We start from the raw sequence: 22,215 nt of genomic DNA, 5'->3' as shown, positions 1-22,215 counted from the left end.
ACGTTCACATTGCAAACACGCATTGAGCCGTACCTTTAGCGTTTCTGTACTTTTCTGTGTTTGGGTGCTAATGAAAGCTTAAAAATAATAAATACATAAAGCTACATACATTTATGTTTTTTAACAGAGAGATATTATATAGCTTTAACAGTGCTTCTCAAATTTTAAGCATCAGTTGCCTGGAGAGCTTGATTTAATGCAGACTCTAATCAGTCCCTAGAGAATCTGACCCAGTGGGGCTCATGAATTTACATTTCTCAAGAGTTCCCAGGTGATGCTGTTGTTTCTGTCCTGCATATCTCATTTAGTGGTGCTGAGGGAAAATAATTTCAGAAAATACCATTTCTTTTTAAATCACTTTGTGTAAAATATGCTTTAAGGAATGATGGGAGAAAAATCTGTTGTATATTGATTGTAATCTTTATTTATTCAGTATACTAATTACATTAAAAATACTGGGACCAGAAGAAGAGCATAAATATAGGCAGCAAAACTTAAAGAGATATAGAACAACTTTATGAAAATATATCTGAAAACTTAAAGTCAATATTATTTAAAAAACAAAAGTGGTTCAAAAACTAAAAAGACTTAATAATTAGCAATTAAAGGAATTGAATCAGAAGCTTAAAATTATATCATTAAAAAATGAGACCCGATTGATTTTAAAATATGTACTACCAATCTTTATGAAAACAAAAATTAATCTGTATTAGGATTCTCCAGAGAAAGAAAACCAAAGGAAGTTTTATTATGTGAATTGGCTTATGCAGCTATGAAGACCAAGAAGTCCTATAATCTTCCATCGGCAAGCTGGAGAACCAGAAAGCCACTCCAAGTGTTTAATTCAATCCCAGTGTGAAAACCTGATAATGAGGGGTCCAAAGGCCTGAGAACCACAAGTTAGTGATGTAAGTCCTAATCTGAGTCCCAAAGCCCAAGAACCAGGAGTAGTGATGTCCAAGGGCAAGAAAAGATAGATGTCTCAGCTCAAACCCAAAGAGTGAATTCACCCTCCCTCCATCTTTTTGGAGGCCTTTCAGGCTTTCAATGAACTGGATGATGCCCACCCAAATTGGGGAGGCCATCTGCATTACTCAGTTACTCATTCAAATGCTAACTTTTCCTGAAAACATCCTCATAGACACACCTAGAAATAATGTTTTACTAGCTATGTGGGCATCTCTTAGCCCAGTCAAGTTGAAACATAACATTAATCACGCGGTTCTTACAAACACGTCCAGACAATCAAAAAATAGGGAACACTCACCAATTTGTTCAGAGTCTAGTATAAACTCGATACCCAAACCGGAGGAGTCATGTGAGAATGGAAAACAAACAGGCCCATTTCACTTGTGAACAAAAATTGAAAAGTTCCCAATAAAATATCAAATCAAATCTAGCAGTTCACTGAAAAAGATAATAATCATGACCAAATTATTATTAATTTTTTGATCCAGAAATGCAAGCCTTGGTTTAACTTGGGAAAAAAGTTTTAATGAAATTTGTAACACATAAGAGATAAATAACATATGATTATTTAAATAAGCACAGTAAAGGGAATTTATATATTTCAACCTCTCATCAGTAGTAAATTAGGAATAGGAAGACAATTCTATGACATGTTGTGCTGTAAAGGTTAATATCCACCAGTTCCAGAATTATCCTGAGATGTTTTGCTAAATTTCTTACATAACACTAACCACTGGTCAATCACCAAAATGTGCTGATTAATAATGATGCTTTTGTAACCTGGAATTTTCAGGTGGTTTTTACCTATTTGTTACATTGTTTATTAATTAATGTGAGATTGATTTGCATTTGGTCTTAGTGAAATCTCCAGAGGGTTCTAGGATTGAGGCTGATTTTGTAGCAGTAATATACATACATGACCAGGAAAACATTTAAAAACTCAGGTGAGATTCCACCTTGTGTTCCTTCATTTTAAAGGGTTCTATGCACATGCACGTGGTTCCTGATCCAAGAGAGAATGTGCACTCATGACCCTTAGAGAAAGAAGCAGCTAGAAGCTTTCACGTGGAATCTTTTTCCAGACTCCTTGCTGGGAGAAGGACTTTGATCCATATGGTTATTTCAACACTGTTATTACATTGTATCCCTTTCCTGCATAGATTTGTAAGCATTGTTACATGAAGCCCTGTGAGTCTTTTTTAGCAAGTGAGTTCTGTTTTTGTACAGTTGATGTTAGAAGTGGGATTGCTTAGAAGACTCCTGACTCAGCTGGGCATAGTAGCTGACACCTGTAGTCTCAGCACATTGGAAAGGCTAGGCAGGAGGGTGGCTTGAGGTCAGGAGTTCAAGATCAGCCTGGGCAAACTAGCGAGCCCCTGTCTCTACAATAATTTATAAAGTAGCCAGGCATGTTGGTCTGTCTACCTGTAATCCCAGTTGCTCTGGAGGATGAGGATTGATGGAGGCCAAGAATTTGAGGCTACAGTGAACTACAGTCACACCCCTGCCCTCCAGCCTGTGGGACAGACAGACACAGACTTTAAATAGAAGACTCCCAGAGACTGGGAGATTGCTGTCTTTCTGCAGAAAGTTCCTACTCTCTCAGAACTCATGATTAGTCATTCGTTAATAGCAACAATAATTATTGGGCATCTACTTAAACAGCATTTATTGGAGTATAATATATGCACAAACAAGAACACATATCATTAGGGTACAAGTTAATGAATTTTTACAAAATGAGCATGCCCATGTAACTGTTTCTTGTGATGATCCAGAAACAGATCACTGAAGCACCCACAAAACCACCCTTGTCCCTACAACCCTTGTCCCTTTCCAGGGCTCCCTTCCACCCTTCCCCTTTACTACCTCTACGACGGGAACCACTCTGCTGACTTCTGACAGGTCAGATTAGTTTTGAACTTGACATCAATGGAATCATACAGGACGTACTCTTCTTTCATTCAACATGAAGCATGTGAGCTTCATCCAGAAAAAATAAAAAAAATAAGATTCCTTCCTCATTCTTTTATAAAAATATGACTTAAGCATTATTTAGAAATAGAAAGGGAAGAATCTGATAAACAGGATGAAAATATCCTATTGATACAGAGGTGGTTGCCAAGCTATGCTTGGTTGGAAGTAGCATAGTGTTTGATATTAGTTACTGATAATAAGACTTTCTGTTGCAATCTGGAAATTATAGAAACTGAATTCCAGAAGCTAGCAAAAGTGGAAGAGAAATGCAAACTGAAGGCAAGCTGACTAAAATTCCAGTGCCTAGTTGTTGCTTTCAGCATTAACAAAAGTGAAAGTAAGTTCTGAAGCTGGGTTTCATCCTCTCTGGCTGTCAAAGAAACCTCAACCATAGGAACTTGGACAGTATAACTTCTGATGAGCCAACTAAGCCTGAGGTTATAACCTACTACAGCGAAGAAGATAACTCAAGTGGGGGCAAGTAGATGACACAAGGGAGGAAACAACTGAAGTAAGGGATTATTCTGTGAAGTAAGGGAGGTATTTTGTACAGGATTATAAGCCTTACCCTGATGAAACTTTGTTCAAATGGCTTCTGAGAATTTTAGATCCATAGCATTGTCTCTGGCTTTGAACACTGTTGAGGGAGGAGGATGTTTGCACTCATCCTGCATCCTTTTATGGCTGCTATCTTTGTGGGGATTGTTCAAGGATAAGTCCATCCTGACTGGAATGTAGTAAAGAGAGGACAATCATTCCCAGAGAAGGGCAATTTCCCCACTCCTCTCTTGTCATTAAATGGTTGACTGAAGCTGCAGAAATGCTGATGATACAGACATTACTCGCCTGACTATATGACAATGAAACAGCTCCATCTGAGATGCTCCTCATCCAACTTATGAGTGCTGCTATTATAAAAGACACCCCACCACCATGAATACCATACGTGATTATGATTTGGGGACCTAAAAAGGATATAAAAGAGACAGCTTTGGATTTTTATTCCCAACTTCTTCCTATCAGACTTCAAGATAATATTATACAAAGGGTAGGGTTTTACAAAAGAAAGTAAATTTAAAAAAAGAAAAGGTCAAGAATTACTTAGATGTTTAATAATTAGAAGTCTTTAGATGTTTAATCTAAAATGACATGAAAAAGGAACAAATGGGCAGAGTACCCACCAGATCTTTGATGAAATTTTTCAGGAAGCGAGAGAAATACAAATTGCTTCTTCTCAAACTTCCCAAGATATTAAAATACCAAAGCAGATATACTTGGCTTGTCTAAGATTAGGGGAATTTCAGATAGAGAAAGGTTGTCATGAGTCTCCAGCATTGAATTCCAAAATATCTGCCTTTATTATTTTTTTCTTTCTTCAACTTTTTTTTTTCTTTTTTTCTTTTTTTAGATTCAGGGAGTACAAGTGCAGGTTTGTTATGTGAGTTGTGTATTAGTCCTTTCTTACACAGATGTGAAGAAATATGAGAGATTGGGCAATTTATAAAGAAAAGAAGTTTGACTCACAGTTCCTCATGGCTGGGGAGGCCTCAGGAAACTTACAATCGTAGTGGTAGGCACCTCTTCACAGGGAAGTAGGACACAGAATGGGTGCCCAGCAAGGTGGAAAGCCCCTTTTAAAACCATCAGATCTTGTGAGAACTCAATATCATGAGAAGAGCATGGGGAAGAATGCCCCCATGATTAAACTATCTCCACCTGGTCCCACCAGGGGGATTATTACAATTCAAGATGAGATTTGGGTGGGGACACAGAACCAAATCATATCATTCTATCCTTTGCCCCTCCCAAATCTCATGTTCTCACATTTCAAAACACAATCATGCCTTTCCAACAGTCCCCAAAGTCAGCTCATTCCAGCATTAACCCAAAGTCCAAGTCCAAAGTCTCATCTGAGACAAGGTAAGTCCCTTCCACCTACCAGCCTGCAAAATCAAAAACAAGGTAGTTTCTTCCTAGATACAATGGAGGTGCAAAGATTGGGTAAATACAACCATTCCAAACAGGAGAAATTGGCCCAAAGGAGATACATGCCCCATGCAAGTCTGAAATCCAATAGGGCAGTCATTAAACCTTAAAGTTCCAAAATGATCTCCTTTGACTCCGTGTCTGACATCCAGGGCACACTGATGCAAGAGGTGGAGCAGCCTGGGCAGCTCCACTCCTGTGGCTTTGCAGGGTACAGCCCCACTCCTGGCTGCTTTCACAGGCTAGCACTGAATGTCTGTGGCTTTTCCAGCTGCGTGGTACATGCTATCAGTGGATCTACCATTCTGGGGTGTGGAGGATGGAGGCCCTCTTCTCACAGCTCCACTAGTGAGTGCCCCAGTGGGGATGCTGTGGTGGGGGCTATGATGACACATTTCCCTTCTGCACTGCCCTAGTAGAGGGTCTCCATGAGGACTATGCCCCTGGAACAAACTTCTGCCTAGATATCCAGGCATTTCCATATATTCTCTAAAATCTGTGCACAGGTTCCCAAACCTCAATTATTGACTTCTGTGTACCCACAGGCTCAACACCATGTGGAAGCTGTCAAGGATTGGGACTTGCATCGCCAGAAGCAATTTCCCAAGCTATACCTAGTCCCCTTTTAGCCATGGCTAGAGCTGGAGCAGCTGAAACATAGGGCACCAGGTCCTGAGATTACACAGAGCTGGGGGGCCCTACGCTTCGCCCATAAAACCAGTTTTTCCTCTTTGGCCTCTGGGCCTGTGATGGAAGGGGCTGTGTGAAGGTCTCTGACATGCCCTGAAGACCTTTCCCCCTTTGTTTTGGTGATTAACATTTGGCTTCTCACTACTTATGCAAATTTCTGCAACTTGAACTTCTCCCCAGAAAATGGAGTTTTCTTTTCTACCCTATCATCAGGCTGCAAATTTTCCAAATTTATATGCTCTGCTTCCTCTTGAATGCTTTGCTGCTTAGAAATTTCTTCTGCCAGATACCCTGAATTGTCTCTCTCAAGTTCAAAGTTCCACAGACCTCTGGGGCAGGTGCAAAATGTTGCCAGTCTCTTTGCTAAAACATGGCAAGAATCACCTTTATTCCAGTTCCCAAGAAGTTTCTCTTCTCCATCTGAGACCACCTCAGCCTGGATTTCACTGTCCATATCACTATCAGCATTTCGGTCAAAGCCATTCAACAAATCTCTAGTAAGTTCCAAACTTTCCCACATCTTCCTGTCTTCTAAATCCTTCAAGTCTCTAGGAAGTTCCAAACTTTCCCACATTTTCCTGTCTTCTTTTGAGCCCTCCAAACTGTTCCAACCTCTGCCTATTATCCAGTTCCAATGTCGCTTCCACATTTTCAGGTATCCTTATAGCAGCACTCCACTCTATTAGTACCAATTTACTGTTCTCGTGCTGGTATGAAGAAATATCCGAGACTGGGCAATTTATAAAGAAAAGGGGTTTAATTGACTCACAATTCTGCGTGACTGGGAAGACCTCAGGAAACTTACAATCATGGTGGAAGGCACCTCTTCACAGGGTGGCAGGAGAGAGAATGGCTGCCGAGTGAAGAGGGAAGCTCCTTATACAACCATCAGATCTCATGAGAACTCACTGTCATGAGAACAGCATCAGAGAAACTGCTTTCATGATTCAGTTATCTCCATCTGGTCCCGCCCTTGACACATGGGGATTATAATTCAGTGTGAAATTTGGGTGGGGACGCAGATAACTGTATCAGGTGGATTCTGTGTCACTGCAAAATACCTGCTTTTAATAGAAAGGCACTATATTAATTTTCTATTGCTGCAGTTTAAAGCAACACAAATTTATTATGTCCCAGTTCAGTAGATTAGAAATCCAGTACACTAAGCTAGTCTTTCTGCTCCAGGTCACAAAAATCTACAATCAAGGTGTCCAAAGGCTGTGCTCCTTTTTGGAGGCTCTAGGAAAGGACTCACTTCCAGGCTTCTAAGGTTGCTGTTGGAATTTACAGTGATAGAACTGAGGGCCCTGTTTCCTTGACAACTGCTGTCTGGGAATTATTCTCCACCTACATTTCCTGACTCATGGCCCACTTCAAAGGCAGTGACAGTGGGGCAAGTCTTTCTCCTGCTTCAAATCTTTTCAACTTTCCTTTCTGCTGCAACTCTCTACCTCTTCTGCTTTTGAGGGCTTGTGTGGTTATTTTGGGTCTCCCTGAATAATCCAAGATGCTCTCCATATCTTAAAGTCAGCTGGTTAATTTTATCCCAAAAAACCCTTCAGAGCAGTAACTGGATTAGTCTTTCATTGACTGAGCAGAGTATGGGAATTTGGAGTGGACACCTTTAGAATTCTGTCTACCACAGGCAATAATGGATGAAGAAGGGTGATGTGAAGGACTGGGTCTCCTGACCAAATTCCTGTGGGAGAACCAAAGCCTACAGATGTGTGGGTGAAATGGCCTAGAGATGGAGAAGCAGCTCTTTTAGGTCAATTAGGTACAGGAACATTGGCTCAGCCTGCTTAATGAGTCCATTCAGGGTGATAGAATTAATTTAGGGGAACAGGGAGATGCTTCTGGAAGAAGGATAAACCTTAAAATCTCATTAAAAGTTGAAATACATGATTTTCAAAAGTATACTGTGGGGATGTCTCCCTTACCTGAATGTATAATTGGTATGGATAGAATAATTAGCTGCAAATTCTTCCTCCTACTGAGTGAAAATTTTTACAAATGAAATAACTTGTAGATCTGCTCTTCATTCAGTACTAATTGGATATGAAAAATGGGAACCATTAGAGTTACCTAAGCCTATTCGAATAGTAAATTTGAAATGCTAAGTAACATATGCCTACAGCAACCAAAAATTACTGCCTTAATTAAGGAAATGTTAGCTGCAGGCATGTTTGTGTCCACACACTCTTTATACAGTGCCCTGATGGTGCCAGTGAGAGAGGCTGATGGACGATGGAGACTGTCAGTGGTTACCAGAAACTCCATTAAACAGTAACTTTAATAGCTTCAGAGGTCCCTGATATAATCCACACTATTCAACTGCTAAATACACTATTTAACAAGCTAAAGGTGACTGGTTTTCTGTAATTGACCTGGCTCATATTTTTTGCAATTTTAGATGCCAGGAAGAGTCAATAACAATGTGCATTCACGTAGAATGGTTTTCAACATACATTTGCCTCAAGGATACTAGAATTCCTCCCTGCATATTGTCACAGTCTGGTGAGGCAGATCTAGATGCAATACGTTGTCCTAATGCTCTATCCTGATGATTCTATGATTATCTCTGAAACTGAGAGTCAAGCTAAAAGCAACTTTGCCATGATCATGAATCTGATTGGGGATCTGATTGCGGATGGTGCATGAACCCTAAACAAATCTAGGACCTTGTAAAGACTGTAAAATTTGGGAGGAGTCCATGGATTGGAGTGCCAAATGATACACAATGATACACAAAAGACAAGGAAGAAAATGTTCTTGCTCCTCTCCCCTCAGACTAAATGACAGAACTAATGCCAAATAGGCCTATTTGGGTTTTGGAAAAATCATGTCATCTACTTTGGGATACAACTGGGTCCATCCCATTAAATCACCTGGAAAAAGTCCATTTGAAGGGAAGCTTGAACAAAACGACAAGCCTTCTTGGAACTGCAGAGCCTGTAGTTGAAGCTGTCCTGTTTGGACCATATTGTGCTAATGCTGAGATAATATTCAGTGTCAGTCACCTGCATTCATACTGACTCCAGTCTCTGGCTAAAGCCCATAACCATAGTCAGCAGTGACTTCTGTGTTTTTGGAATAGAAAATTACCTAGTACCGTTCTCTGGTATATTTCTTTTAAAGACAGTTACTAGATAGTCACTGCGCATTTAGTAATACAGCCCCAGTAATTGGAGGACATAAAATTATATGAACTCCTTAACTACCTCTCATGTCATGAGTAATGTCAAGAAAGCATCCCAACATGCAGGGAAATGTTCATAGAAATTCCACCATAATGTGGGTGTAACTGCACAGAAGCACTCTGCTATGATATGCAGTGAGACTCAATGTATTCATGAGCAAGTGGCCTTTTTCCACTAGGACTTTCTAAAAAGCCATCTGAAGACTTGGCTGCTGCTGCTACTGGCAGGCCTAACCTTTCTACCAATTGCCTCAAGGATACATGGCAATTGGCCTGGTTTACAGGTGGCAATTCCAGAATGGAGTGCCATGGATCAGTATGGAAAGCAGCTGTCTTGTGTCCAGCAGTTAGTAAATTCTTCATGGATGAATAGACCAGGTTGGCAGCCTACTGGGCAGAATTACAGGCTCTGTTCCTGGCAGTAATAGGATTGACACAAATAAAATCCCAATGATTTGGGTGCATATTGACTCTTGGACTGTTGCTAATGGACTTTCAATTTGGTCTGGCAAGTGGACTGTAGATAATTGGCAATAAAGAGACTCCTATCTCAGATACTGCTCTTTCTATAATTCTGAGTGCAAATCGAAGAAAATCATACTGTTGTTCACCAAAGAACTTCTTTTCTAGTTTCTGAAGGTGATGGGAATCAACAAGTTGATGCTTTAGTTCAATCTCTTGAAATGGCAATATGGGTCTATGAAATGAGTGGACATTCTGGAGGTCAAGCCATGCAGTGATGGGCTGACTGGCAATGTATACTACTGGACTCTGCTGAAGCTCAAATTTCTTATAAAAATAGATTATTCTGCTTGCCAGCAGGAGAAGCAACATTTGAAGTCATTTCTGAGAAGTAATACCAGGGAAGAAAGTCTAATATATAACAGGGAAGTAGATTATATTGCGTCTTTTCCTGCTCCTTCAAGGGTATTTGAGTGGAATAGACAAGTACAAAAGATATTCTTGATTTGGCTTTGCATTTCAGTATCTGAATCCATGGCTGCTAATACTACCCAAAGATTGAACAACATAAACCAAATTATGGCACAAGTTTTGACCTCCTAGTTACATTCCTCATGTCAAGGTGAAGCTTTCAGACTGTGCATCAAGATTATGTTGCAGCTGTGCTCTTGCATTATCTCCTCAGCTTTAGGCACAGCTGGCTGTGACCTGAAGCAGGCAGAATGCTGTAGTCTATTGCTGCTTGCCTTAAGCAGCCTCATGATTTACATCAATGTGCCCATTACAATTTTCTCTGGATGTTATCCTGCTCAAAATGTTGAGAAACACCAGGATACACAATAAGGATCAATAATATTCATCAAACATTGTTACGAGTAAAACAAACAAACAAACAAAAATAGAAGAATTTCCTTTAGTATCTGGAATTGGATGAGACGTTTAATATTACCATACCTATTAAATATTGTACTGAAAGTCCTAGCTTGAGTAGTAGAAGAAAAAAGAGGAAGGGTTAGTATAAGGATGGGAAAGGGAAGCAAAATTGTTATTGATCATGGATAAGGCAATCTATATTGAAATTTTATTTAAAGTTCATGTATTCTGCAGGAGTAAATTTTAAAAAAAAAGTTCATGCAAATTATAAACATTAGTAAAGGTTTACCAAAGTAGCTAGGCTTATGGTCATTATGCAATAATAAATTGTGTTACTTTAAAATAGCAATCAAGGCTGGGTGTGGTGGCTCATGCCTGTAATCCCAGCACTTTGGGAGGCCAAGGCGGGCAGATCACGAGGTCAGGAGATTGAGACCATGCTGGCTAACATGGTGAAACCCCGTCTCTACTAAAAATACAAAAATTAGCCGGGCGTGGTGGTGGGCACCTGTAGTTGTAGCTACTCGGGAGGCTGAGGTCAGAGAATGGCGTGAACCTGGGAGACGGAGGTTGCAGTGAGCTGAGATCGTGCCACTGCACTCCAGCCTGAGTGACAGAACAAGACTCTGTCTCAAATAAATAAATAAATAAATAAATAATAGCAATCAAGAGAAAACATGCATTTAAAAATATCAATATTATTAACAAAATGCCACATTATAATTAATCTAAAGATGTGGCAGCTATAGGAAGAAAATTATGACACTATTTCAGGAAATTAAACAAGACATCAATAAATGGAGAGAGAAAGCACTGCAGGGGATAGAAAACAACACAAGGTATCTGTTATCCCCAAGATTATCTACTGATTCATTGAAATTTCAACGACAATTTTAAGAAGTTTTTTTCTGGGACCTTGATATATTGATAAAAATTTATAGAGAAGAGCAAAAGTCCAAGTATATCTGAAAAACTAAGATGGAAGAGCTTATTCTGCTAGATACCAAGATTTTACTGAGGACAATATAGTATTCACACAGGGATAGACCAACTGACCAGTGGAATACAATAGCTCAGAAAGGAATTCAGGCATTAATGGAAACTTGACACATGACTTGATACATCACATTGGAGAAAACTGGAGAAAAGCGTATAATGTGCTCAGACATTTTATCCATAAAGACAAAACAATTAATTTGGGTCCAAACCTACACCATTGACAAAATGTAGTTCCAGCAAGAAAAAAGACAAATGAGCAAGCAAAACATTAGTCTTGGTAAGAATATATGGAACATCTTTAACACTTAGAGGTAGAAGAGGATTTCCTGCATACAAATGTTGCAAGTCAGAGGGAAAAGATTGATATATTAATTGAAAGACACCATGAAGAAAGTAAAGTGAAAAGACAAGCAACAGAATCGGAATTGTTATGTGCAACTAACTACTATAAAAAGTTAATTAAACATATGAAAAATACAAAGCACATAACATAACAGTGGGCAAAACATATGGACAGACATTTTATAGAAGAGAAAATGTAAACCTCAAATAATATTCAAAGATGCTCTACTTCATTAAAATGTACTAAATTCAAAATAAGACCTCACTGACGTACCATTGACTTTCATTTTGTGTGGTTGTAGAACAATGGGAATCCTTACGCACTGTTCATGTGAGTAGAATTTATATAGATTGAGACCATGCTGGCTAACATGGTGAAACCCCGTCTCTACTAAAAATACAAAAATTAGCCGGGCGTGGTGGTGGGCACCTGTAGTTGTAGCTACTCGGGAGGCTGAGGTCAGAGAATGGCGTGAACCTGGGAGAACTGGCAATGTATACTACTGGACTCTGCTGAAGCTCAAATTTCTTATAAAAATAGATTATTCTGCTTGCCAGCAGGAGAAGCAACATTTGAAGTCATTTCTGAGAAGTAATACCAGGGAAGAAAGTCTAATATATAACAGGGAAGTAGATTATATTGCGTCTTTTCCTGCTCCTTCAAGGGTATTTGAGTGGAATAGACAAGTACAAAAGATATTCTTGATTTGGCTTTGCATTTCAGTATCTGAATCCATGGCTGCTAATACTACCCAAAGATTGAACAACATAAACCAAATTATGGCACAAGTTTTGACCTCCTAGTTACATTCCTCATGTCAAGGTGAAGCTTTCAGACTGTGCATCAAGATTATGTTGCAGCTGTGCTCTTGCATTATCTCCTCAGCTTTAGGCACAGCTGGCTGTGACCTGAAGCAGGCAGAATGCTGTAGTCTATTGCTGCTTGCCTTAAGCAGCCTCATGATTTACATCAATGTGCCCATTACAATTTTCTCTGGATGTTATCCTGCTCAAAATGTTGAGAAACACCAGGATACACAATAAGGATCAATAATATTCATCAAACATTGTTACGAGTAAAACAAACAAACAAACAAAAATAGAAGAATTTCCTTTAGTATCTGGAATTGGATGAGACGTTTAATATTACCATACCTATTAAATATTGTACTGAAAGTCCTAGCTTGAGTAGTAGAAGAAAAAAGAGGAAGGGTTAGTATAAGGATGGGAAAGGGAAGCAAAATTGTTATTGATCATGGATAAGGCAATCTATATTGAAATTTTATTTAAAGTTCATGTATTCTGCAGGAGTAAATTTTAAAAAAAAAGTTCATGCAAATTATAAACATTAGTAAAGGTTTACCAAAGTAGCTAGGCTTATGGTCATTATGCAATAATAAATTGTGTTACTTTAAAATAGCAATCAAGGCTGGGTGTGGTGGCTCATGCCTGTAATCCCAGCACTTTGGGAGGCCAAGGCGGGCAGATCACGAGGTCAGGAGATTGAGACCATGCTGGCTAACATGGTGAAACCCCGTCTCTACTAAAAATACAAAAATTAGCCGGGCGTGGTGGTGGGCACCTGTAGTTGTAGCTACTCGGGAGGCTGAGGTCAGAGAATGGCGTGAACCTGGGAGACGGAGGTTGCAGTGAGCTGAGATCGTGCCACTGCACTCCAGCCTGAGTGACAGAACAAGACTCTGTCTCAAATAAATAAATAAATAAATAAATAATAGCAATCAAGAGAAAACATGCATTTAAAAATATCAATATTATTAACAAAATGCCACATTATAATTAATCTAAAGATGTGGCAGCTATAGGAAGAAAATTATGACACTATTTCAGGAAATTAAACAAGACATCAATAAATGGAGAGAGAAAGCACTGCAGGGGATAGAAAACAACACAAGGTATCTGTTATCCCCAAGATTATCTACTGATTCATTGAAATTTCAACGACAATTTTAAGAAGTTTTTTTCTGGGACCTTGATATATTGATAAAAATTTATAGAGAAGAGCAAAAGTCCAAGTATATCTGAAAAACTAAGATGGAAGAGCTTATTCTGCTAGATACCAAGATTTTACTGAGGACAATATAGTATTCACACAGGGATAGACCAACTGACCAGTGGAATACAATAGCTCAGAAAGGAATTCAGGCATTAATGGAAACTTGACACATGACTTGATACATCACATTGGAGAAAACTGGAGAAAAGCGTATAATGTGCTCAGACATTTTATCCATAAAGACAAAACAATTAATTTGGGTCCAAACCTACACCATTGACAAAATGTAGTTCCAGCAAGAAAAAAGACAAATGAGCAAGCAAAACATTAGTCTTGGTAAGAATATATGGAACATCTTTAACACTTAGAGGTAGAAGAGGATTTCCTGCATACAAATGTTGCAAGTCAGAGGGAAAAGATTGATATATTAATTGAAAGACACCATGAAGAAAGTAAAGTGAAAAGACAAGCAACAGAATCGGAATTGTTATGTGCAACTAACTACTATAAAAAGTTAATTAAACATATGAAAAATATAAAGCACATAACATAACAGTGGGCAAAACATATGGACAGACATTTTATAGAAGAGAAAATGTAAACCTCAAATAATATTCAAAGATGCTCTACTTCATTAAAATGTACTAAATTCAAAATAAGACCTCACTGACGTACCATTGACTTTCATTTTGTGTGGTTGTAGAACAATGGGAATCCTTACGCACTGTTCATGTGAGTAGAATTTATATTTATAAATACAGTAAACTTAAGTTTCTCTTAGTTGTTTTAATACTAAATATAAAATGTGAGGTTTCATCTAAATGAATTCCATTATTACATACTTCAGATTAGATTTCAGATCATCATTACAACAGGTCAGATTCTCTTATCCATTAAAAATATAAAAATACAAAAACTTTAGTGCTGTGTTTTCTTTTTCTTAAAAAAATCTGTATTTACTTCTAAGTCTCCCTAGGGTTCAAAGGTACTAACCCAATTATGAAAGTCAATTAATATTATATTTAATTAGGTTATTCATTTTTTTATAGACTTAGTCCAAGAGGATCACTTAGATACTTTTCCAGGACTCTGAAGAAATATTTTGAACCTTATTTGTAGTTATTATGCCATTTTTTCATAATTTCAACAGAGTGACCCACTCATGTAATACTTCCGTCTGCTCATAGATGTCTGCAGCTTACTCAAGATAAGCAATCGGTCAGAACACTTATGATCTGTTATCATCTTTTCCTTGAATTTTAAAAATGTTAAACATTAATGTAATCTCACTCTCATTCATATTCTTAAAGTAAGCAAATGCTACTGATTTAAAAAATAATAGTAGATTGGTTATGGATGTCTCACATATCTTCATCTGACTGAATGCCACACTTAAGAAGTCAATCCCTTGAGTCAGAAAATGTCTTCTATATGATGTATTTAATACTGAACTGTATGCTGCATCCTTTATCAATATAAGAAAGGTATCAACATTATCAAAAGGACTGAGTAATAAGATTCCAGCAGAAATATTCTGATATCTTGATCTTCTTTGGCAGATTTAAATTAATATTTATTTGGGTAGGTCATTATGGATTTAAGACCTTTTTTCTTCCCCCCCGAGATGGAGTCTCACTCTGCTGCCAGGCTAGAGTGCAATGGCACGATCTTGGCTCACTGCAACTTCTGCCTCCAGGGATCAAGCGATTCTTCTGCCTCAGTCTCCCAAGTAGCTGGGACTACAGACATATGCCACCAACCTGGCTAATTTTTGTATTTTTAGTAGAGGCAGGGTTTCACCATATTGGCCAGGCTGGTCTTGAACTCCTGACCTCATAATCTGCCTGCCTCAGCCTCCCAAAGTGCTGTGATTACAGGGGTGAGCCACTGCATAGATTTAATGTATTCGAGTTAACCATAAGTATTTTTCTATTTTTGATGCTGATATGATCACAAACCCCTATAATCTAGTTTCTGTATCCTTCTGATCTGATTCCATTAACCCTTGAATGAAACTTTGGCTTATATGAAAACGTGCACACTCTCTTATACTTTCCTTCCCCAGACTTGGAATCAGTGATCCTTCCAAAATACCCTGGCTCCTTTTCATGGAAAATTGATTTTGAGGAACTATAATCTGGACTCTACATTTGCATATTGGGTTGGTCCCATCTGAGGTTCCATTGCCTCAAGGTCATGTTAGTGGCCAGAGGGATAAACAATTTTGTATATGTATGTATGCATATATAATATAAATAATTTTGTATATGTATATATATAATATAATATCTGTTATATGATCTCCTAAACAATAATGCTAATTCAAGTATATATCAGTTGTCGAATTTATTTGGATCAAAACTCTTCAGACAGACAATAGTCTTGAGATTTTGAAATCTCTGAACACCATTTCTACTGCAGTAAAAGTACTGAAAATTGTATGAATTAATGCAAGCAAAGCTCTTTTTGGAGGAAATAAATCTTTTTATTTATTTTTATAAAACTGAACACATATCAAAGGAGAATGGTTTACAGTTGTTGAGATTTAAATTGTTGTATCTACTAAATACTTGCTATTTTTCTCACATAAAAGTACTTTCTCAGTCTTTTGGCTTTAGTACTCTAAGAGCACTCTGAGGAACTTTATTCATGTTGATGTTTTGAGTTACTCAAACATTAAAGTTCAGAAAGTGGAGAAGCTAATTTCAATAAAATATACTGCTTCAAGAGGGAAACTTCAATCTTTTTCCTGTGGGCCAGTTTTTATGGAAGCACAGGGCTTTTCTTCGATCACCCTGTGTATTTTAAATTATTTCTAGTATTTCTATGGTGGATACTATAAACTGTTTGGTTAATAATAATCATAGCTTGAAGTCTTATTCCTTGAAATGTGTATTTGGCATTTCTTGAAGGCTTTTTTTTTTTTTTTTTTTTGAGATGGAGTCTCGCTCTGTCGCCCGGGCTGAAGTGCAGTGGTGTGATCTCAGCTCACTGAAACCTCTGCCTCCCGGGTTCAAGCAATTCTCTGCCTCAGCCTCTGGAGTAGCTGAAACTACAGACGTGTAGTCCCACCATCACGCTCGGCTAATTGTTTATATTTTTAGTAGAGACGGGGTTTCACCATGTTGGCTTGGCTGGTCTTGAACTCCTCACCTCAGACAATCTGCCTGCCTCAGCCTCCCAAAGGGCTAGGATTACAGGCATAAACCACCGTGCCTGGCCTTCTTGAAGGCTTCTATAGGAATGTCTCATAGTGATCTTTCTTTTGTAGCCCTCACCTGCCTGCAGACAACATGAAGTCATCTATTTAGAGTTAAGGTTTTCCAGTTTTCTCTTAAAATTTTTAGGATACCCTAGTTCCCAGATCTATGTATAAACAAAACAAAACAAAACAAAAACAAAAAAACCTATGATTTTGAGTCATCCTTGCTATGCCAGTTACAAGTTTTATAGACCAGGGACCATCATGGCTAAACATCTATTGGACAAGGGTGGAGCTCCCTTCCAGATTCTTGGGCTGGGGACTTCCCATAGACTGATTTAGCTTAGGGACAAAATAAAGACATCCAATGTAGAAGGAGAACTATATGAAAAAGAAAGATATAAGGGTTGGTGGAAAAGGTTATGCTAAGGCTAGAGAGACTCAGAGAAAAAGTAGACTCAGTTAATGATCTTTCTGTCATTTCACAAGTCTTTCTGAATAAAACAGCTCAGAAATGGAGCCAAAGCCAACCGCATCAGCTCCAAGCAGGGAAGGGGATTTAATGAGGTGGGTCTGAAAGAATAGTACTAAGAACTCATGCCTTTCACACACACTGTCTTTGTCCTGGAAAATAAGACTGCTGATTCAGAATTAAAAACTAGTGTTGTTTACTAAGAGCCAATTAAAACATTAAAGAACAGAGGAGAAATGTCATCACATCTTGGTTCCTTAATCTGTCAAAATTACAAATATCCCTTTGAAAATTACCTTGTGGTTGAGGAAGGAGCAAAAAGGGATGAGAAGATATTTTAATACTCAGCAAAGGAGAGGAAAGGTAACCTTAGAGTCACAAGTTAGACAACTATCTGTCTGTCTGTCTATCTATCTATCTATCTATAGCTTTTTAACTTAAGCATGCTCTAAGAAGTTAGACAACTTTAGAGATTTCTTTGAAAAGAGCACTGAAAATATAGACTTCATAGTGTTTTGTTGCAATAAACCCTCATATCAACCTCGAGTGTTAAGAGTTGCTAATCTCTATAGATAATTAACTTTAGATTTAGGAAATAAACTCACAGTAGCTTGCTTAAATTGAGAATTTACCTAAGAGGACTTCCAAATTCCTTTATAGCTTCAAGGATTAAAAATTTTTTACACTTTATTGCATGTTTACCCTTTCCACTTTGTGATGCCTCGTAAAAGCTAAGATTATTTTTATCAACCTGGAAAGACCTTTAGGTTCCTTTACTCATAAAAATGGTGACATCTGCTGGAACTATGTAGTTCAGCACCAGAGTAAGGTCTGAACAACTGCCTGGATTCCCATGTTGGCTGCGTTTCTACGTTTCCAGGAGAGGTAGCAGGTATGCTTGCAAATGGGGAAACAACACAGTCTCTACTTTATTTAGAATGAAGATTGATCATGGACAAAGCCAAGCTCTTTAAGACAAGATTTCAAGAGCTGAAAGCTTCTAGAATAATATCTTTGCAAAGAAACCCACGCTACTAAGAAGCTTAAAAAGTCAGAAAGCAGTTAGCAGTGGTTGCTATGGAAGCAACTGTAAACCTGTCCTCTGGGAAGAACAGAAGAGAATAGTCAGCTTCCCTCAGGGAAGTGGGTTCTAGGGCTCATTAAGGGGCACAGGTGACAGCAGACACCTAGCTCTGAAAAGACAAATAGTTAAGAAGTGCCTGTCTGTAGGTTTTTCTTATTACCAGAGGCTGCAGCATTAGGGGTGTAGCGATTAGCCAGAACAGCAGGGTACAAACATAAATTATTATAAAATCCAGACTGTATTTTGTCATCAGCATTGCAGAATGTTTTGAATGACACAGTATGACAGCAACAAGGGATTATAGTCATCATCTTGCTTAGGGAGAAATTTTATGCATCATGTATATTTAAACCACAAATACCAAAGATTTTATGTGCAGTGACTCAAATATCACAATTTTAAGTCTGTTTTAGATTTGAAGCAATGCCTGCTAATTCAGCATTCTGGAAATGAGTATCCTTGTTTATTTTTTTCATATTTTTTATAAAAGTTGACATTTTTATTTTTTCTCAGGCTAGAAATACTTGATAATTTTTGTTACTGTTCTCTAAATCTGATTTTCCAGAACTTGGCAGGATGAAGACAAAGTGTGTGAAAGGTATGAGTAGTTCTTTTAAATTCTCTTTTATCTACCTGCTCATATTTTCTAGGAATTGAGAACTGAGTTTTTATGGATATTCTTTTAAAAAAAATTATTTAGCAATTGAATTTTCAGACCACAAAATACTTTAGGGTTTCATTTGATCCACGTTACCATATTTCTTGCAGCAACTCATTTTACTATTTCCTCCATGAAAGTTTATACAGGACTTGTTTAGGGAGAAGAATTTCTGAAACTATATATTGCTGAAATATCTTTTTATTATAGCAACATTTTATTATTTATTTATTTAGAGACGGAGTCTCTCTCTGTCACCCAGGCTGGAGTGCAGTGGTGCAATCTAGGCTCACTGCAACCTCTGCCTCCCGGGTTCAAGCGATTCTCCTGCCTCAACCTCCTGAGTAGCTGAGACTACAGGCATGTGCCACCGCTCCTGGCTAATTTTTGGATTTTTTTTTTTTTTTTTTTTTTTAGCAGAGATGAGGTTTCACTATGTTGGCCAGGATGGTCTCAATCTCCCGACCTCTGGCGATCTGCCTGCCTCGGCCTCCCAAAGTGCTGGGATTACAGGCGTGAGGCAGCGCACCAGGCCTATAGCAGCATTTTAAAAGGACATTTGCTTGGGTATATAATTTTATATCCAACTTTTTTTTCCTTAAATATTTAAAAATATCCTACTCCTTCTTTTGTTGCATCCATTTTTGTTGCTATGTCTGATATTCTGATCCTTGCTTCTTTGCAGGTGATCTCTGACTCACTGTAAGCTTTGTAAATTTCTCTATGACTTGCATGTTCTAAAATATCTCGCTAGCATTTTCAGTCATAGGCTTTTCTTTGTATATCCTGTTTGGCCTGAAGGCAAATCTGGCAATGAAAACCCAAGTGCTCACACACCCGTGACTCTGCTGAACTGCTCGCACTTCTTACCAGGCGTCCTCATCATAATGCTTTGCCCATGTCCAGGACTCTTTAACCAGAGATGCATTTTTTGATATGTGATATGTGAGGTCCGGCGTAAACTAACCAATTAAAAACACCTTATGTTGTAAGATCTGTGTGCTCTGTTGTTCTAACTGAATATTTTTATCTACAAAGCTTGTATTGGGGTTAATTCCATCCTTAGAACCTGGCAGTAGAGGGACATCATGTGGTAGTATAAGGTTATGCAGGCAGGCTTGTCGGCAGCTTTCTTTGTGAATTGCTTTTTCTTGAGAGGTCAACTCTTCGTTCACAGGATGCACTTTTGCTAACAATTATCATACGCCAAATATCATATCCTTTATACCAAAACAACATTTTGTCACTGTATAATGGATTAAGTTATTTAGGTGGAGAGGAGTTTTCAGGATTTTTTTTTTTTTAAGTTTTTGAAATAAATATAGGGAATAACAATTCTAAAGGTTGTTTTAGGATACACACTAATGGAGAGTATAAAACTATCCAGTGGATGTCACTTTCAGAATGCCTTAAAGTTATTAACATTTGAATCCTAACCAGATTTTAAAAGAAGTGTGAATGTTGTTTGCTCGTCAAAAGCAGTGATGATAATCTTAAATATAGAGTCCAGGAATGGCATCTGTGAAACACAAACATCTTTCTCCAACTTGATGGTGAATTAATGCTGACTGTGAGCTAACATAAGAGCCTTATTATTTAAATTGTGTTTTTTAGTAGCATTCTGATCAAAACCATTATTAATGTTGTTGCCTTGCACCGCGCCCATCTTTATATCATTGTGTTCTAATATCATGAGATAAGCATATGGTTCTCATATAATTTTTTAGTGTAATAGTGTTGTGTTTGTGCTATGTTTTCTTTACATGTTTTTATTTTGAAGATTTACATCAGGTCCAGTTATTTATAGGGCATTGAAGACCAAACATATGCAAACATCAAGTATTTTAGAGTTGATTTCTAGCAGAGGCTGAGGTGGGACTCTTGTTCGAGTGATTTAGTGAGGGAGCATCCTCAGGAGAAGAGCATGGGGGGGATCAGTACAGGACAGGGAATCCAGCTCGGCAAGAATGTGTCTTAGCTGGAGACTGGCTTCAGCTTGACCCCACAGGACAACTCTAGAGCATCGCTGTCCAGTGGAAATATATTGCATGCCATACAGGTAATTTTAAATTTTCTGGTAGCCACATTTAAACACGTAAAAAGAAACAGATGGTTTAAACACTTTGTTTGAACGAGTGCATCCAAAGTATTGACATTTCAGCATGTATCAATATTAAACATTTGATAAGATATCTGTATTAGTCCATTTTCACACTGCTGATAAAGACATACCCGAGACTGGAAAGAAAAAGAGAACGAATTGGACTTACAGTTCCACACGGCTAGGGAGGCCTCAGAGCCATGGCGAGAGGCGAAAGGCCCTTTCACCTGGAGTCAGCAAGAGGAATGAGGAAGAAGCAAACGCGGAAACCCCTGATAAACCCATCAGATCTCATGAGACTTATTCCCTATCACGAGAATAGCATGGGAAAGACCAGCCCCCATGATTCAACTACCTCCCCCTGGGTCCCTCCCACAACACGTGGGAATTCTGGGAGATACAAGTTGAGATTTGGTTGGGGACACAGCCAAACCATATCAACATCTTATGTTTCTTTTTATACTAAATCTTTGAAATCTAGTGTGTGAACAACATGTCTCACTTCAGGTGCTCGACAGACATGTGTGGCGAGGGATGACGGTATCCAGTGGCACACACCTCAACCGCACAAGAGTTGGTCGCGTCTTGAGCCAAAAGGGTCAAAGTTTGTACCCCCAATTCAGTTATTAGCTATACTCTGTCCTCAAGGGTTGGGAGGAGTAGTCTTAAAGGCGAAGTGGTTCCTGTTTGTCTGAGGGCAATTCTTCTTGAGAAGGTGTTCTCTTTGAGTTTTACCAGCAGGGTATGGGCATCGGGGGAACATGTCTGGGCACCTGAAAACAAAGCATTCTCGACAGTCCCTAGGGGCGCTCATGTACACTTGCTTCTCACATTAAGTTCCTTCGGTGCACACAGGGCTTCTCCAGGATTACATTTTTTTTCTGAGAAAACTATGAGGAAGGCTAGTGGGACCAATGATAGCTCCCACTGCAGGCTTGGTCCCAACACTCTCTCATACCCAAGATTTCCCTTCTCCACCAGTGTTTAGAGTCTCCTCCCCATTGACTGGCACTTGTGGTGGTGGTGGCAGTGGTGTGGTGTGTGTGTGTGTGTGTGTGGGGTGTGTGTGTGTGTGTGTGAAGGGAGGGTTTTCTCAAACTCACATTGCTGCAGGATCCGACTCCCTGTTTATTTTGCCCTTATTAATGGCTGTGATTGGCAGTAGAATTAAATCCAGCAATGCTAGT

The 22,215-nt window shown here is 38.6% G+C and overlaps 1 protein-coding gene across 2 annotated transcripts in view; it reads left to right on the top strand.

The window, feature by feature from the left end:
- The window catches only part of CCDC102B (coiled-coil domain containing 102B), a 350,923-nt gene that overhangs the window by 3,280 nt on the left and 325,428 nt on the right, over positions 1-22,215 (top strand). Inside the window, exon 3 of one of the 2 annotated variants that reach the window (XM_011968355.1) lies at positions 18,835-18,867. The exons of the other annotated variant lie outside the window; for it this stretch is intronic. The gene's annotated coding sequence lies outside the window, so the exon portion shown is untranslated. The remainder of the gene's footprint in view (positions 1-18,834; positions 18,868-22,215) is intronic. 2 annotated transcript variants of the gene reach the window in all.

Source organism: Mandrillus leucophaeus, unplaced genomic scaffold (genome assembly GCF_000951045.1).
Source record: "Mandrillus leucophaeus isolate KB7577 unplaced genomic scaffold, Mleu.le_1.0 Scaffold84, whole genome shotgun sequence".
Classification (NCBI taxonomy): Eukaryota; Metazoa; Chordata; class Mammalia; order Primates; family Cercopithecidae; genus Mandrillus; species Mandrillus leucophaeus.
The sequence above is the reverse complement of the archived record's forward strand: the minus strand, read 5'-3'. Positions and strand labels throughout refer to the sequence as shown.